At 42.4% G+C, this 19,728-nt stretch overlaps 1 pseudogene; it reads right to left on the bottom strand.

Moving 5' to 3' along the window:
* LOC126208564 (prostaglandin reductase 1-like) overlaps nt 1-6,484 on the bottom strand; it is a 32,073-nt pseudogene extending 25,589 nt beyond the window's left edge.
* Nucleotides 6,485-19,728: the final 13,244 nt, after the last annotated feature.

Here is a 19,728-nt window from a genome sequence, read left to right as displayed (position 1 = left end):
TAAATCCGCTTGATATTAAGGCTATAATGTTCTGAAATACATTCTGAAAAGAATTATATATGGGACTGATTACAGTATTTTGTAGTTCCGTTTGGTAAGTAACGCTAGTACTAATTATGTTTTTCCTTTCTTTGAATTATTGTGATATTTCACAATCAATTATATAGGAAAAAAAATCTAACAAGATACTCTTTGAACCTATTTTTATCACATGATTTCTGTATTTTTTTATATCCTCAGTCTGATCAAAAGTATATTAGTGAACATTATTGTGGAACAAGTAATGATGTAATGATGACTTGAACTCTTCTAGGGAAGTTTCCATGACATTTCTTAACGTTTATGAAGGAATGGCAGCAAATTTGGCGTTTTAATTCATCCCAAACGGTTTTGTATGTCCATCCTTCCGATTGAAGGATTGAGGGATTTTGGCCATTCACTTGTGTAGTAAAATGGAAACACCTACAGCCGTCCTTACGATGTTATTTATTATATGGCTACCAGTTTCGGTGCTTCAGTTCATCATATTCAAGCCTTAAGAGGGGCTTAGCTCCAATTGTATACTGGAGCTCCAGTCAGTTAGTAGTTAATGGCTGGACACACAACGTTGCTGTTAAACGTAGTCAGTGAAAACCAGTTCGTAGATGTTGGACTCTGATTCAATCGTGTATACAATTGGAATTAAGACCTGAAGATGGTGCACTGAAGCACCAAAACACGTAGCCACATAATAAATAACGTCTTAAGGGCTGCTGTAGGTCTTCCATTTTATTACAACCCAAAAGTTTTCCATTGGGTTCAGGTTGCGACTATAAGTGACTATGAGGAACGTATTTCTCAACAAACTATTTCCTTACAGACACTGCTTTGTGACAGGGTGCATCGTCATGTCGAAGCATAGTCTCAGAACTGTTTCTCTACTGTGCAAGGTACATAGTGCCGTAAAATATTTTCATAACCTTCCTCGTTGCACGTTTTCTCAAATGTAATAACGGGAGCACACCATATTCACGAAAAACAGCCCCAAACCGTAATACCACGATTTCCGTACTTCACTCTTGGCACTGTACATGGTGGCTGGCATCGTTTTCCAGGCGTTCACTGAGCCCGGATATTTCCACCGGATTTCCACATAGTGTAGCGTGATTTATCAGTAAAAAGCACCTATTTCTGGTCATCAGATGTCGAGTGGCGTCGTCTTTACACCACCTGAACCATTCCCTGGTAGAGACTACACGGAAGTGAAGGTTATGAAGAGCTGCATGACCGTTACATCCTACATCAACATCTAAATCTACATCTACATCCAAACTCCACAAGCCACCTGACGGTGTGTGGTGGAGGTTACCATGAGTACCTCTTTCGGTTCTCCCTTCTATTTCAGTCTCGTATTGTTCGTGTAAAGAAGAATTGTCGGTATGCCTTTGTGTGGGCTGTAATCTCTCTGATTTTATCCTCATGTTCTCTTCGTGAGATATACGTAGGAGGGAGCAATATACTGCTTGACTCCTCTGTGAAGGTATGTTCTCGAAACTTCAAGAAAAGCCCTTACCAAGCTACTGAGCGTCTCTCTTACAGAGTCTTCCAGTGGAATTTATCTATCATCTCCATAATGCTTTGGCGATTACTAAATGATCCTGTAACGAAGCGCGCTGCTTTCCGTTGGATCTTCTCTATCTCTTCTATCAACCCTATCTGGTGCGGATCCCACATAGGTGAGCAGTATTCAAGCAGTGGACGAACAAGTGTACTGTAACCTACTTCCTTTGTTTTCGGACTGCATTTCCATAGGATTCTTCCAATGAATCTCAGTCTGGCACCTGCTTTACCGACGATTAATATTATATGGTCCTTCCATTTTAAAACACTCCTAATGCCTACTCCCGGATAATTTATGGAATTAACTGCTTCCAGTTGCTGACCTGTTATTCTGTAGCTAAATGATAAACGATCTTTCTTTCTATGTATTCGCATTACAATTGCCTACATTGAGATTCAACTGCTATTCCCTGCACCATGCGTCAATTCGTTGCAGATCCTTCTGCATTTCAGTACAATTTTCCATTGTTACAACCTCTCGATATACCACAGCATCATCTGCAAAAAGCCTGAGTGAACTTCCGATGTTATCCACAAGGTCATTTATGTATATTGTGAATAGCAACGATCCTACGACATTCCCCTGCGGCACACCTGAAATCACTCTTACTTCGGAAGACTTCTCTCCATTGACAATGACATGCTGCGTTCTGTTATCTAGGAACTCTTCAATCCAATCACACAATTGGTCTGATAGTCCATATGCTCTTACTTTGTTCATTAAACGACTGTGGGTAACTGTATCAAACGCTTTGCGGAAGTCAAGAAACACGGCACCTACCTGGGGAACCGTGTCTATGGCCCTCTGAGTCTCGTGGACAAATAGCGCGATCTGACTTTCACACGATCGTCTTTTTCGAAACCCATACTGATGATGACCTGTGCACTTTTCCCATCTTTCGGAACTCTGCGGTCTTCTAGAGACCTACAGTAGACTTCTGCAAGAAGGGGGGTAAGTTCCTTCGCGTATTCTGTGTAAAATCGAACTGGTATCCCGTCAGGTCCAGCGGCCTTTCCTCTTTTGAGCGATTTAAATTGTTTTTTATCCCTCTGTCATCTATTTCTATATCTACCATTTTGTCATCTGTGCGACAATCTAGAGAAGGAACTATCCTTTTTAACTGCCTAAGCAAAGTTGTTCCGCTGCCGGCCGGTGTGGCCGAGCGGTTCTAGGCTCTACAGCCTGGAACCGCGCGACCGCTACGGTCGCAGATTTGAATCCTTTCTCGGGCATGGATGTGTGTGATGTCCTTAGGTTAGTTACGTTTAAGTAGTTCTAAGTTCTAGGGGACTGATGACCTCAGATTTTGAGTCCCATAATGCTCAGAGCCAGTTATTCTGCTAGATGGGCTGCTGTTAGCTCTTTGGAACTCACGAGTGATTTCCTTACGCTGATTTCGTGCGATTTTTTACGACCACTCTCCGGATTGCTCGACGGTCCCTGTGCATCAGAACACGAGTGTTTGTCTGCCTGGACTTGGTTTATCTGTGGTTGTTCCTCCCTGTTTCTACTTTTCCATCACAAAAGTCGAGTTCAGCGGCTTTACAGGGGTTGAAATGTCTGTGATGGGTAGGTCAGTCAAGTGACAGCCAAGTCCTAAGTCGTTGAGCTCCTCTGACCGACCCGTTTTGCTGTTACCACTTCCCTACTGACAACACAACACGCTATTGTGGTGATGGGTCTGCCGCTCGTCACATCTAGGAGTTAATTCTTCACAACATAGGGGTGGCTGTATAAGATATAGTATTTGTGACGCTGATTGCTTTCTACTTCTACTGAGACCATACAGTGCTTCTTGTAGTTGTGGTCTTCAGTCCAGAGACTGGTCTGATGCAGCCCTTCATGCTCTCTATCCTGTGCAAGCTTCTTCATCTCCGAGTAACTACTACAACCTATATCGTTCTGAATGTGGTTAGTGTATTCATCTCTTGGTCTCTCTCTACGATTTTTAGCTTCCACGCTTCCCTCCAATACTACGCTGGTGATCCTTTGACGATTGAGTATGTGTCCTACCAGCCGATCCCTTCTTCTAGTTCAGTTGGGTCACAAATTCTTCTTCTCGCCAGTTCTATTCACTACCTCCTCATTTCTTAAGTGATCCACCTATCTGATCTTCAGCATTCTTTTGTTGCACCACATTTCGAAAGCTTCTATTCTCTTCTCGTGTAAACTACTTATCGTCCATCTTTCACTTCAAAACATGGCTACACTCCATAGAGATACTTTCAGAAAAGACTTCCTTACCTCCTACAGTGCTTATGTGATTGTATTTCATAATTCCTGTAAGTTATCCATATTCCAAAAGTGGAAACGAGTTTATTTAATCAAACCGCATCTTGCTACAACGATTAAAGAATCGATTGCAACTAAGTGCTTTGGTAGGATGGTGTGAGATCAACTCATTTGGCTGATTCGGAAATTGTGTCACATAATAACAAAAAAGAACTTGTTGCCTGATATGCAAACTCAATTAAATGACTGTTATGGAAGCAGAAATTTATTCAACAGATGCTGGGAGACAAAATATCCTCTATTATACATTGAACAGCAATCAAAATAATAATACTAACATAAAGACACAAACAGAACAGATTCGCAGATTCTTAGAGCAGTTTCTTAAGAAGAGACACTTCACGCATATATTCTCAACCTTTCAAATTCCTTATAAACGTCACTTACTTTATTTTGCTAAGATGGCTGGAGTTTTGATGGTTTAATACCGAACTAAAGTATGGTCGCTATCACATTTATGAGCAGTAAATCAAAGTTGGAACTTTAATTAGGATAACTGTTAATTTATAAATTAAATACGTTTCTCAAAGTTTTATTATTCTTTAAGTAATCATCAGTATTATGTATTACTCATTGTCTGCTATGTAGAGGTCGTAGGATAACTTAGGAATGCCGCCAGTTATGTGAAGCGGTCTGAAGCGAATGTCGTGGAGTGCTTTTTTCAATTTAGGTATCAAGCTCAAGTCACAAGGGGAACGTGTTGGGTAGTGCAGTACTTTCCAGCCCCATCGACCGAACAAATCAGTCACAACTTGCGCCATACGCTCCAGACCATTTTACTACAAAACGATGGGCTGGTCGTTCTGCACGACAATGCTCGGTAACGTATGGCGCAATTTGGTACCGGTTTGTTTGATCGATGGGTCTGGAAAGTACTTTAGCGCACAACAAATTTCCAGGACTTAGGCCTTTGTGACTTCAACTTCATTACCACATTGAAGAAAGCGCTTCATGACAGTCGCTTCAGAACTCGTCGGGCAATAGACTGCTCCACTCTATCAACGCAACTAGAGATGCTGAGGGTATTCTACAATTTCAACATCGCTGGAAACATGTTATTCACAATGCAGGTGACTGATTTTGAAAAGAGTAAAACTTTGAAAAATATATCAGTTGTATATGTAAATAATTAATTGCCACAACTAAAGTTCCAGCGCTCGTACAACAGACAAACCTTTTTTTAGTAAACATTAATGTAAATCAAAATCTAGCTAGCCTTCGGCTGGCTTAGATGTATTACTAAATACTTGTCTACCGTTTGATATCGCTGTGCAGTATCGTATTTATCCTCCAACATCGGGCAAGTGACTTTCAAGTTAACTGTGTCCCCTGTACGGGAATATAGAAAATGAATGTACGAGTACAGGCTGTAGACATATGGTTGCCGACGTTGGAAGTTTCGATGTCAAATCAAACACCTTTCAGCCGTCTAGTTACCAAACTTATTTTATTTGGCTACCAGTTTCGGCGATTTACTACGCCATCTTCAGGCCTCTCACCGACGTATACGGAGATTCCACCTCGGTTCTGGTCAAAACAGAGGTTACAGCGAGCAGAAATCTGCTAATACCAGTATTGCTGGCCAATATTTTGACCAGAACCGAGGTGGAACCGTCGTACGCGTCTCTCACGGGCCTGAAGATGGCGTAGTAAATGGCCGGAACTAGCAGCCAAATAAAATAAGTTTGGAATCTAGACGGCTGAAAGGTGCTTGATTTGACTTCCTGTATCGAGCAGCCGAGTCCCGCAACCATCTCTGAAAAGACATACATACAGAATTTGGAAGTTTGAGTCTGACAGTGAGCAGTGCCAAATTGTAAGGCGACCGCACGCGATAAGCGGAAAATCCGGATTCGAGTCCGGGCCATTCCATTATAAAGCTCATGGTTGTCTATAGTTCATTTTGTGAGAAGACTTTTTCAATAATTGTTTTGTATCGTCAAGCGTTACTTCAGATGAGCTGGTGTTGTAGTGGGTCAGGGTGATCTACACTTCTTTTATTTTTTGTGAAATTCAAGGAAATGCAGGTTGACAATTACGTAAAAACATGTCTCGACCGAGTCATGAGCGACTTTTAAGAGCTACTGACAAAAGAACTACTGAAACCTGAAGACATATTTTGTTTTGTAAATGTTTACAACGCAAATCACAAAACCTGACAGCGCAAGTGAACTTCAGAACCAAAGACAAGGAATCCACTGTAGCCATCAGATTCATTAGCTTAATATGACGAAAGGGGTAAGTGGGATGTGTGGAACACTTGTGCTATTTTTAATGAGATTCAGCCTTTACATGTATTGACCTCAAGCAGAGGTGACGACACATGTTACAGACGATTCAACAGAACTGTAATTTAACTGTACTTGACTGCCGACCGTAAACTTTACATACCTGTGATCCGATCGTGGTCTCCCCGACCTTGTGCCTATGTGTGAACCCCCTCTGGTAGGGGTCGACGCTGATGTACCCCGTCTCGCACAGTATTTGCCTATCCTGCAACGGTGGCAATTCTTCTTCCTCGATTTTGAAGTCGTCGACTTTCAGCTCTCCTTTGAAGAGATTTGCAAGGACGAACTTGCGTGCCTTCGCCATAATTAGCTATGTCAGTCCTCGTTCAGTTGTCCTAAGATGGGATCAACAGGGCGGTGTACCAGCCGACAAGCGCATGTAGTTGCTGCCGATGCGATGTATTCTGTGATGTTATACGGTGAGTCTGGTCTCGTATTATATCAGGCGGTTTGTTGCATGAAATGTCAGATAATGCGTGAGTCAAGGTCGCTGCGGTAAGCTGCGAGGCGCCCGCCACCTGGGTAAGGATCGGCAATGAAGGAACCGCTACGTCATTCAATCATATCTGCGAACGGCTTTATGTACGCATGAGTCAGTACGACTTTTATTCAAACGATAGCAGGCCTTCTGTTTTGTGTCAACACGGTGACAAAGCGCCATGCGACGGCGCCTTTCGCAGCTTTGTGTCGTTTCGAGTAACCACATTTTCTCGCATAGCTGACTTCTTGTTTAGTCTCGTATCTGTTGTCATCACTTGTTACGTCCCCCTTTACATAACCGGGTTTTGAGAAAATATGTTTGACCGCTTTCGGGTGTGCCTAACAAAAAGTAAAATTTGGCAAAGCTTTCGTTTCCCATGGAAAATGTAACACTGATTAGTGAGGGAGTTGGCCGGCCGGTGTGGCCGTGCGGTTCTAGGCGCTACGGTGTGGAACCGTGTGACCGCTACGGTCGCAGGTTCGAATCCTGCCTCGGGCGTGGATGTGTGTGATGGCCTTAGATTAGTTAGGTTTAAGTAGTTCTAAGTTCTAGGGGACTGATGACCTCAGATGTTAAGTCCCATAGTGCTCAGAGCCATTTGAACCATTTTTGTGTGAGGGAGTGGTTTACAAGTTATCTCTAAGGACAACTTATTCATCCTACTCTACTTTCAGTTAAATTTCGTTCATTTATTCAAAACTCTGCTATTATTCATGTATTATTCCAACGAAAAGGAGTACCACGGAACTCGAGATAGAAAACAGCAACCTTTACAAATACTTTTGGAATAAATGAAAAAAAGGGTTCCCATCCTTATTTTATTCTTCATGACACCTCCTAAATCCCCTCGAGCGAAGTGTGCCGGTGTAATTTTGAAACACCCTGTATATCAGAAATTTTTTTCTTTCAAGAAAATGTATTGTGCTTCCCTTTTTTAATAAACATAAGTCCGAAGTTTGTAAATATTCCACTTCCACAGATGCAAGTACCCAATGAATTTATGGTCTTTCTCAGCAGCAGAAGTAGATGGGATATCAGGCGGAAGCTTTCTGTATCATTAGCGCCGAAGCGAAGACGACGAGAACTTTCTCTGAAAACAGCGAACCCAGCACGAACGAGTGCACATTTTTGCCGCACGCCTATCGTTCACACCAGAGAGTATTCCCGTTCGTTCTTGCCCGTTCACTTGTATTCGCTCCTATACACACCAGTTGAAGTAGGAATTCTTCCTCCTAGTACAGTCATTTTATCTGATCAAGAGTTCAGCACCAAGGTTTAGATCCGAAGTATTGTGTTACCTTTTTGTGTAGGCTTTCGCAAATACCTTGGTTTCGTATTTTTGTTTATATTAGCACTGTGTGAGATATGTAATGACCGAATGCCTTTGGCTCAGATCGTTCCGCGGAAAATTGATGTAAGTGGAAGCGATTTACTTTCATGACAGTTTGTTTTTGCACACACAATCTCACATTTGTAGTGGTATTTCGGTTATGTATTTAGGCATGGTCTGATGAAAGCGACACGTGTATGAGACAGCAATTCTCATGTATCACCTGTGGCAAGGCCGGTAGATATAGAGCGAATGACGCTTCCCGGGTATTTCAGTAGCAACGAATATCTGGACGGAGTGGCAAAGGCACGGAATAGAACTGCTGCTTCACGCTGACTTCATGTAGTGCAACACCTCCTTCTACAAGAGTCTTAGTCTCGTACATGGATTTCCCCTCTGCCTGGTGAGTTATCTCTGAGGAGAGGTTCAAATGGTTCAAATGGTTCTGAGCACTATGGGACTTAACTGCTGTGGGCATCAGTCCCCTAAAACTTAGAACTACTTAAATCTAACTAACCTAAGGACATCATACACATCCATTCCCGCGGCAGGATTCGAACCTGCGACCGTAGGGGTCGCGCGGTTCCAGACTGCAGCGCCTAGAACCGCTCGGCCACTCCGGTCGGCTCTGAGGAGAGGGGCTCATGCTGACTAATCACGCAGGGTACTTTAATGTAGTTGTCTTCCTTTTCCTAGGAGTACACATCAAAAAGAGCCAGTCGATTTCTGGAGGACGGCGTTTTAGGTACCGGTGATACGGAACTCAGTAACGAACACTTAATTACATTCATAGGAACAGTTAAGTGCACACCAATACTTTTTGAGTTTCATATCCTGCACTATAATTAACGTTTGAGAATCCATATGAATGTTGCTACACCCATATCACATGATAAATAAGACATTAGCCGTGAACTATTCTCTTTCGGAGCGAACAGGTCATTTTCATACTAATTTGCCGTTCAGCTGTGTTTATGATAAGGCTGGTCACATGGAACAGGGAGTGGTAAACTACAGAACTCGACGCATCCAGGAAAAAAAAAAATTAAACATGTACTCGCCTAAGCGGCATTCGAAAAATATTGACAAAAATGGACAGTTGCAATCCAGAGAAAATAGTATTTTGAGAATTATTTTGTTTTTTTCTATAGCAGACGTTAAAAGACCCGCCATAAGGTTACTAATGAAGCTCTTAATCAGAATGATACTCAAGTCAAAAGATTGAAGCATAATTTTAAAATTTTCACGTCTGCGTTTCAGATCCCATAAACACTAGGAGAGTCAATATTTAAAGATTTTACAAATTGATCAACAATTTTCCGTTATTCTGCCGATGAGTCAACAGAATGCTCAATTGATACATAAACAATGAAAGCGTTAACAGTATTAAATTGTCATTGAAAGAACTGAAAACAAACACGTTTGGTTAATAATCCGGCTTTGGCATTAGGGGACCAGTATGATCTTAAGCCACACATCTCTCTGTCCCTTTATTAGCTCAGATTAGGTGTCCGAAAATCTACAGAGGCCAAAAATTTAAACCACTTAGCTGCAAGACGACACCAAGAGATACGAATTCCAGAACGCAGGCAGAAATATCTCATAACTTAACGGTGAACATCGTGCGCTTTTCACATTTCACCCACATCATCTTGATTTAAAAAACGTAATAGTGGGAATTTAACACATGAGGGAACAAATTATTCGAAAGGTTTAACTCTTCGTGACATCACACATAGCCCTTTGCAAAGGAAGGACAAAATTCCAAATTCATCAAGTCTTTCTATACCAAACCATATCTGAAGGAAATAATGAGAGTTTCGGTTCGGTAAAGTATTCTTTTTCACAAGAGATCTTACGAGTTACACGGACATCTTCTGGTAACTCGGAAAGGCCGATCCATACCGATGACTAAGACAAATATAACCGTTACGTGTTAGAACCCAACTTAGTTTCTACACCAAGGCCTCGCCCAGAGAAGAGGAGTTTCGTAATCACATACAATACCTCAGTCACACGTAACAGAAGGTGCTCAACGATTACCTTCTACGACGGCCCTTCACAAATAGTACTTCAGTCACAACTAACAGAAGGTGTTCACGGTTTACCTTCTACGCCGGCCCTTGGCTGTTTACTAAATACCGGCAACCAGGAATCCACTAACCGAAGTAGTAGAAACGACAAACGTACCGAATCTGAAGACACGAACTCGCGACCACAGAGTCAGCGGAAAGGAGTGACCCTTCGAATGGCTGGCTCGGCTCTGAGCACTATGGGACTTGACATCTACCGTCATCAGTCCCCTAGAACTTACAACTACTTAAACCTAACTAACCTAAGGACATCACACAACACCCAGTCATCACGAGGCAGAGAAAATCCCTGACCCCGCCGGGAATCGAACCCGGGAACCCGGGCGCGGGAAGCGAGAACGCTACCGCAAGACCACGAGCTGCGGACCTTCGAATGGCGTAGGCACAGTTTTCACAATTAAGGACCAACATCCGTTTCATGAGAGACTGGACCTCTGTCCTCGTTGAACAGCCGTACAGAACAGCAAGCAAAGAAGCCACAGCGGAGAGAACAAATGCGGTTAAATCCGCTTTGTGATGCTACAGTGTTTTCCAGTCAAAATATGGCTAAACTTCACTTGAACTATGTAAACTGGCGCCATATGACAGAAAGGTATTACAAACATCACAGTATTTGCACTTAAAAAATACACACATCAAGTTTTGCATCACCTCGGTTCCAAGAGTTGTGGAACCTCTACAGAAAATTGGAATAGAGATCAACATAAACATCATTTCCGCCCTTTTTATTGTTCATGAAAACCACACATTGCATGTTGTACCACGATACAGCGTGACCTTCAGAGGTGATGATCCAGATTGCTGTACACACCGGTACCTCTAATACCAGGTAACACATCCTCTTGTATTGATGCATGTCTGTATTCGTCGTGGCATACTATCCACAAGTTCACAAGGCACTTTTGGTCCAGATTCAATGGCGATTGGGCGACGATCCTTCAGAGTGGTTGGTGGGTCACGTCGTCCATAAACAGCCCTTTTCAGTCCATCCCAGGCACATTCGATAGGTTTAATGTCTGGGGAACATGCTAGAAACTCTAGTCGAGCATGTCGTTTTCCTGAAGGAAGTCATTCACAAGATGTGTACGACGGGGGCGCGAATTGTCGCCCATGAAGATGAATGCCTCGCCAATACGTTGCCGATATGGCTGCACTATCGGTCGGAAGATGGCATTCACGTATGGTACAGCCGTTACGGCGCCTTCCATGACCACCAGCGGCGAACGTCGGCCTCACATAATGCCACCCCAAAACAGCAGGGTACCTCCACCTTGCTGCACTCGCTGGAAAGTGTGTCTAAGGCGTTCAGTCTGACCGTTTGTCTGCAAACATGTCTCCGACGATTGTCTGGTTGAAGGAATATGCGACACTCATCGGTGAAGAGAACTTGATGCCAGTGCAGAGCGGTCCATTCGGGATGTTGTTGGGCCTATCTGTACCGCGCTGCATGGTGTCGTGGTTGCAAAGATGGACATCGTCATGGACGTCAGGATTGAAGCTGCGCATCATGCAGCCTATTGCGCACAGTTTGAGTCGTACCACGACGATCTGTGGCTGCACGAAAAGCATTATTCAAAACGGTGGCGTTGTCGTCAGGGATCCTCCGAGCCATAATCCGTAGGTAGCGGTCACTCACTGCAGTAGTAGCCCTTGGGTGGCCTGAGCAAGGCACGTCATCGACAGTTCCTGTCTCTCTGTATCTCCTCCATGTCGGAAAAACATCGCTTTGGTTCACTCCGAGACCCATGTACATTTCCCTTGTTGAGAGCCCTTCCTGGCGCAAAGTAACAATGCCGACGCGATCTAATCGAAGTATTGGCCGCCTAGGCGTGGTTGAACTACAGACAAGACGAGCCGTGTACCTCCTTCCTGGTGGAATGACTGGAACTGATCGGCTGTCGGACCCCCTCCGTGTAATAGGCGCTGCTCATGCATGACTGTTTACATCTTTGGGCGGGTTTAGTGACATCTCTGAACTGTCAGATAGTCTGGTCTGTGATACAATATCCACAGAAAACGTCTATCTTCCTGAGTTCAGTATTTCGAAGAAAATTGTTCAGGCTCACTTGACCGGCGTGGATAGCCACTGTCACACACACACACACACACACACATACACACACACACACACACACACACACACACACACACACACACACACGGAAAATGGTACGCTTTATGGTACACAGGTGGTTGATTCCCAGATGGAAATTTGTGCTGTGTTTCCTCAAGTCAGTGGAGAAGGTCCATGAGGGTTAAAGAGATTTTCAAACTCTAACAATAATTCCGTCATTTGTAATTCTTCCGTTTCTTCTCTTTTAACTTCTTCTGTAACGGAGTTAAAATGGGGACTTGTTTAACTTTAGGGTTGTCACTTAACCTAGTCCAGTGAACCCCGAAACACATTTTAGCATCTATTGCTCCTGGCGATACGACTATTTTGTCAGCTGGAATTAAACGAAAGGAGAGACAACAGAAGTGGATCTGGGGTTGGTCAATAATACGGACTAGCTAATGTGAAGCTATACGGCACGAAGACTAAGAGCAGAATGCACAGAATGACAGAAACCTAACAGCAGACTGAGTAACCTGACTGAAATGGGTGAGCATTGGTCATAAAAAAACAAGCGCTAGGACATTTTTCGATTTATTCCGTAACTGTTTACAAATTCTGTGAGTCAGAAAGTTCATTTTACGTTGGCTGTTGAATTTGTCTTCATATTTTGTTGGCGTATTATTTATTATGAGTAACATTTATTAAAATACGCAGTAGTAATTTATGCATACGCACTGAGACTCCCGAGTTTATGACCATGGGATACATCATGCATATTAAAATTTCGCTATTGAACATTTAGAAATTTTTAATTAAGAACTCTTGTTTATTAATACGCATGTCAACAGTTTCAGAAAAAATCAGGCGATAAAAGTATTTCAATAAATGACGGATATTTACAGTAGTTTGGATATAGTCGGCAGTGAAAGTTTGGAATAGGTGATTTCTGTAACTAGCAATATCTCTAAAACTACGTATTTATGTTTGGCCTGAAGTACACACTTTAGTGAAAAAAGGAAAAGAAACTCTTTGTTTTGTATGTAGCCTTCCCCTCTGAATTTACTTAGTATGTCATAACTTCTTCCCTACCCCTAGTTGTGCTAAAATTGATAATTGCATTAACTTTTGGTGGCCAAAATTTTGCTGTAACTAACTAGCTCATTGCAACCAGGAAAAGAAACTCTATGATCTGAATGCTGAAGTTTTGTGGACGGGGGAATTGTTTGTACCAATTGCATAATTTTCATGATATGTACTTAATGTATATATCTTAATATCGGAATTTTGAAAATAAAATTAGGGAAAATTTAGTAACGACCTTAATACATGAAACAGGAGTGTATACCAAGCAAGATGGTGGAGGTCAAACTGCTCTGTCACAGGGTCCGAATTTATTGTATTGAAATCATCCTCATTCAAAACGTCCAAATTCACAACCTACAAACCTTCAGACAAGTTCATGTCTTCGTCTCGAACTTATCCATTCTGACGATCTTTACTTACACACTGTCTGTCTGCTGTATGTGTAGCATGCTCCGGCGTACCAAGGACTGTGCTTTGTCCAATTCATCATTCGCCTTCCATGCCTCAGTCATACATAACACTTTTACCGGCAAGCCAGTTCCTACACTCAGGCATACTGGTTTCCCTGAGCCTTGCGGTACTTAATCGCACAAATTAACCTTATTTGAAGTCAGGAACAGCAGCCATCTATATATTACTCTAATAAAAATAATGAGTCATGACCGCAAACGGTGTTTTACTTCAATACTGGTTAACGGGATTGCGTCTTCATAAATTACCTTTGGCTTGTGCCTCCAGACAAATACACTGAAGCGCCAAATAAAGTGGTATAGGAGTGCGCATTCAAATACAGAGACATGTAAACAGCCAGAATGCTGCGCTGCGGTCAGAAACGCCTATATAAGACAACAAGCGTCTGGCGAAGTTGTTAGATCGGTTACTGCTGCTACAATGGCAGGTTATGAGGGTATAAGTGGGTTTGAACGTGGTGTTAGAGGCGGCGCACGAGTGATGGCACACACAATCTCTGAGGTAGGCATGAAGTGGGGATTTTCCCGTACGACCATTTCACAAGCGTATCGTAAAAATTGGGAATCCGGTGAAACATAAAATCTCTGACATCGCTGCGGTCGGCAAAAGATCCTGCAAGATCGGGACCAACGACGACTGAAGAGAATCTTGCGAACCATTCAACGAGACATCATCGGTATAGGTTTTCGGAGCCGAAGGTCCACTCGTGCACCCTTGATGACTGCACGACACAAAGCTTTACGTCTCGCCTGGGCTCGTCAACTTCAACATTAGACTCTTGATAAGTGGAAACATGTTGCTTGGTCGAACGAGTCTCGTTCAAAATTGTATAGAGTGGACGGACGTGTACGGGTATGGAGACCACGTAGTGACTCCATGGACTCAGGATGTCAGCGGGAGATTGTTCAAGCTGATGGACGCTCTGTAATGGTGTGGGGCGTGTGCTGTTGGAGTGATATGGGACCCCTGGTACGTCTAGATACGACTCTGACATGTGACACGTACGTAAGCATCCTGTCTGATCATATGCATTCATTCATGTCCATTGTGTATTTCGACGAATTTGGGCAATTCCAGCAGGAAAATGTGACACCCCACACGTCCCGCATTGCTACAGAATGGCTGCAGGACCACTCTTCTGAGTTTAAACGGTTCCGATGGTCACAAAACTCCCCAGACCTAAACGTTATTCAGCATATCTGGGACGCGTTGCAAAATGCTGTTCAGAAAAGATCTCAACCCCCTCTTACTTTTACGGAGTTATGGACAGGTCTGCAGGATTCACAGTGTTAGTTCCTTCCAGCACTACTTCAGACATTAGTCGAGTCCATGCCACGTCTTGTTGCGGCACTTCTGAGTGCTCACAGCGTTCCCAGACGATATTAGGCAGGTGTACCAGTTTCTTTAGCACTGAAAGAAATAATGAATAATGACCGCATATTAAGTTTAATTTCGTTACTGGCGACCGGTTTGGGTCTTGGTGAACTGTCTTCAGACTAGTGACGGCTTGCCTCAAGGTACATGCGTGTCAACCTTGTCGTCACCCACTGGTCTCAAGATGTTCTACTAAAACTCAAACAATAATGAAATAAAACATCTTTTGTGATCATTATAGTACTCATAGGGCTTCGCACTGTTTAATTTGCTCCCCTTCGTGGGAGATGAACCATACGGCAGCGTGATACTGGCAGCAGCTATCCGCAGATGGAGTTCTTCTGTGCGCTATCCCATGTCAACTTAAGCGTGGTGATAATATTGGAAAACTAATCTTGAGATGACGCAGTTGGTTGGTTGGTTGGTTTGGGGGAAGAGACCAAACAGCGAGGTCATCAGTCTCATCGGATTAGGGAAGGAAGTCGGCCGTGCCCTTTCAGAGGAACCATCCCGGCATTTGCGTGGAGCGATTTAGGAAAATCACGGAAAACCTAAATCAGGATGGCCGGACGCGGGATTGAACCGTCGTCCTCCCGAATGCGAGTCCAGTGTGCTAACCACTGATGACGCAGTAACCATCGTATATCCGAGGCAAAACTTTCCTATATATCCGGAAATGTGTTACTCCCGGCTGTAAACTTATATTCGACGACGCCAGCGAAAGCACGTCATTACCACCCGCTCCACGTAACTTACATTGTAATAGGATTAACTGCTCTTTATCACGAGATTCAGACTTTCTGCAGACATGTACGCAGCTCTGCCCAACAACAACCTGGCCTCCCTTCGGTCTACTAAGCCAAATAAGCAAAATTCCGCGTCTGCGCTTGCTTTATCCGTGTTGATATTCACTGGGAACCCTGGTCAGCGGACCTGCTGGTGCTCTCATTGCTGTCTGACGCCAGGTTGACGTTACCATTCTGCGCTTTTCCACCATACCTCTTATTCGGCCTACAGTTTAGTTCCTGGTGCCCTATCTTTCTTAATTTCTTACGCTGCCCCTGACGGCAGAATCGCCGTATGCAGCCTGACCTCCCACAAATGTAATACTTGAAGTCAGTAGCAAAAGTCTCCCTTTTATCGCGGACTCGGATCACCGCGTCTACATCCTATAACGCTATAACCGTGTTTCATCATCTTCCTTCCACGATACGTCTAGTAACCCTCGCGAAACTGCTAATGCTCTCTGTTCTGCTTTCTGCATAAAAACCTTATATGCGTAACTCACATGCTTTCACATTAAGCTTCCTAAATTTGTCCACAATTCTTTTTTGTTTATTTTTTTGCTTTTCTGTCGGCTTCCCTTAGCCAACTCGTGTTTTTTTGTCGACCCCCAACGGTATTGGGTTTCGAGGCTTGCGTGTGTCTTTCATTTTCCTTTTCTATCGCTAATGGCCAAAGGATCCTAGAGGCTGTTCAATCGGCCGACACCTGTTAGGAATCAGAACTCTGAGAAATGTCCACCGCAATTTGGTGAATGAATCAGACCTTGAAGAATTCCTACTCCTACTCCTATGTAGGCAACAGGAGAGGATGAAAGGCGCATTTTTCGGCGCTTTCAAGTAACTAGAACATATAGGCTAAGGGATTTATCCCCAAAAGAAAATCCTGGGCCTCCTAGAAAGGGGGTTGATCAGGTGGATGTAACCAGCTCTCGGAAAACACACACTACTCCTAGTACCCCAAGGAACCTCGGAAACAGTATGGTCTTAAAGGTCAGTGACAAAGCTATGAAAAAGGAAAAACAGAGACGGATCATTAGATATGTCTAAGTAGTCACCTGGAACGACAAGGAATTTCCCAGAAAGAAATAGAATTAGCAGCTATACCTGAAAACATGGATATAGATGCTGTGGCAACTACAGGAACGAAAATGAAAGTGAGAGGTAATAAATACGTATGCGATTACATTATGTTCTGAAAAGGAGTCGAACAAAATGAAAGAGCAAGCAAAAGTGTGGCATCACTCCTGCATATGAAATGGGAAAGAGAGATAAAAGATTGTACATACATAAGCGGAAGAATACTCACAGCTAGACTGAAACTGAGAAGAGACAATAAGCGTATACGGACGAGAAGAAGGAAAAAAAGAGTTAAGAAACTTCTATGAAGAGCTACAGTAAACTCTGAATAAATACAGTGCCACTGATGACATTATTATGATTGGTGATTTCGATGAAAATGGAAAAATTCTAAGAGGATTTGTCACTTACAATAATATTAAAATAACAACCTTTCCTTTTAAGAAAACATACATACACAATAATTAATTTAGAGGGATTCGCTTCATGTACCACCATTTATTCAAACGGGGCCCGGTTTCGCGATTTTAAAATCCCATCGTCAGGTGTATGAAATTATTGTGCTTGATAACACATAACATGCGATTGGGCCAGTCTGTGCGTGGTTTGCGGTCCTTCAGTGTGGATGCCCAGGGGCAGACCGTTACCGACAATATATAGTGATTGAAGTTCGTGAACTTACTGGCCCGACCGCATGTTCCGTGTTACCAGATATAATAATTTCGTACACCTGATGCTGGAATTTTAAAATCCTGAAACCAGTCGTGGTCTGAATAAATATTAGTACAACTGGAGCGGATCAGTCTAAATTAACTATCATGCCTCTCAGTTGAGGATGTCCTTCTTAGCAAATCTTGTGAGATATACATAAGTATACTTGGGCTAGTAGTGGTCTTAGATCACTGACTACATTTTAGTAAATGATGAGACAGCGGTTCAAGTAAGGGATATAAGAGTTGGCAGGGGACAAGACGTAGGATCAGATCATTTTACACTAATCTCCAGAATAGACCTCTTTGCGAAATGGAACAAAATGACAAAACAAATAAGTAACCAGCCAGAAGAAAGCATTTGTAAAGTAGACTTACTTGGAGAGTAGATCATCAAAGATTTTTACCAAAGCAGACTAAATAAAGAGTCAGCAAACTTGCAAACTAAAGATATAGAAAAATAGTTACAGTGTCTAAAGAATACGATATATAGAGTAGCAGGATAAGCTCTCAGTAAAAAGAAAAACTAAGAAAAAGAAAGTACCTAAAGCTTTAGACTGTGGATGTAAGGAAAGCTGTTACAGAAAAGCAGGCTGCACAGAGCTGAAAAGATGCAATCCCTCAAGGAGTGAAGAAATATTGTTAAATACATAGTAAGAAAGGCTCACCAAAAACCATGGGATAGATTTATTTCTAATAACGAGAATGATGTTCACGGAAGATAGGAAATGGCCTGTAAGGTTTTAAAAACTTTAAACACGAGGGAGAAAGAGACGATGCAAATAAGCTACACTGAAGAAGGAAATGAATGAATTATTACAAAGGAGTACGGTATGATAATACAGCACAAGATACTGAAATTGATAAAACAAATGACAAGGGATTAGATGAAATGTAGTCTGACAAAATAAAATCTGCCCCAACATCAGTTAAGAACAGAAAAGCGACACGAAGAGATGGTATTAATACAGAACTGCTAACATATGGAGGAATGGTGCTGCATTTACGACTGCTACGCACTTAAACGTATGTCGGAAGAGCAAGACTATCCCCAAAGACTGGAAGATTGCTAGATTGATATCGATTTTTTAAAAAAAGAGGTAAACCCGTATGTAGTATGGAGAGGAACAAGTTTACTACTCAGCATACATAATACATGCTAAGAATTTAAGCACAAAACACAAGTACTAACGCATGAGAAACAAATGGGGTCTACGAATGACAATAGATGCAGTTCATATTTTACAACAGGTAATACAAAAACGCAGAAAATATAATAAAGAAAGGTACAACGCCTTTATTAATTTTCAAAAAAAGCGTTTCACTATGTCAATAGACACAAACTTTGGACTTTAATGACGAATCGATATTCGAAACATCTAATAAATGAGATAAAAAAAATTGTATCAGAACACGACTATCAACCTTGATGTCAACGGAAACATTACGGATGAGATACCAATTAACAATGGAATACGACATGGCTGCTGCATACCCCCAAATTTATTTAACATTTACATACCTGAAATAATTCATACATGGAAAACAGAATTTCTAAAACGTAAACACCGAGACAGGAGTACTCTTTTAAACAACTTTCCGTATAATTAAGAAACAATGAAGACATAATGGCTGCTGGATCAAAATAACTTTTTTTAAAAATGAGTAAAGGCACACGTGTTTCTTTATTCTCTGCGTTTTAAAATCTTAAATGTGGCTGCGAAACAGCAGCTGCGTAAATCTGCAGAGGTTGAAAAAATCAGTTAACCAGTTGAAAAACAAAGGGTTATTAGTTCAAAAATGGTTCAAATGGGTCTGAGCACTATGGGACTCAACTGCTGAGGTCATAAGTCCCCTAGAACTTAGAACTACTTAAACCTAACTAACCTAAGGACAACACACACATCCATGCCCGAGGCAGGATTCGAACCTGCGACCGTAGTGGTCGCGCGGTTCCAGACTGTAGCGCCAGAACCGCTCGGCCACCAGCGGCCGGCGGTTATTAGTCCTTGATCTAGGTTTTGATATTTCTAAAAAGAGCTTCTTCAAAAGAAGTGGGCCTTGTTGAATCACATGATGGTACATTAG

The sequence above is a fragment of the Schistocerca nitens genome, chromosome 1, assembly GCF_023898315.1.
Source record: "Schistocerca nitens isolate TAMUIC-IGC-003100 chromosome 1, iqSchNite1.1, whole genome shotgun sequence".
NCBI classification, from domain to species: Eukaryota; Metazoa; Arthropoda; class Insecta; order Orthoptera; family Acrididae; genus Schistocerca; species Schistocerca nitens.
This window is presented reverse-complemented; position numbering and strand designations above follow the sequence as displayed.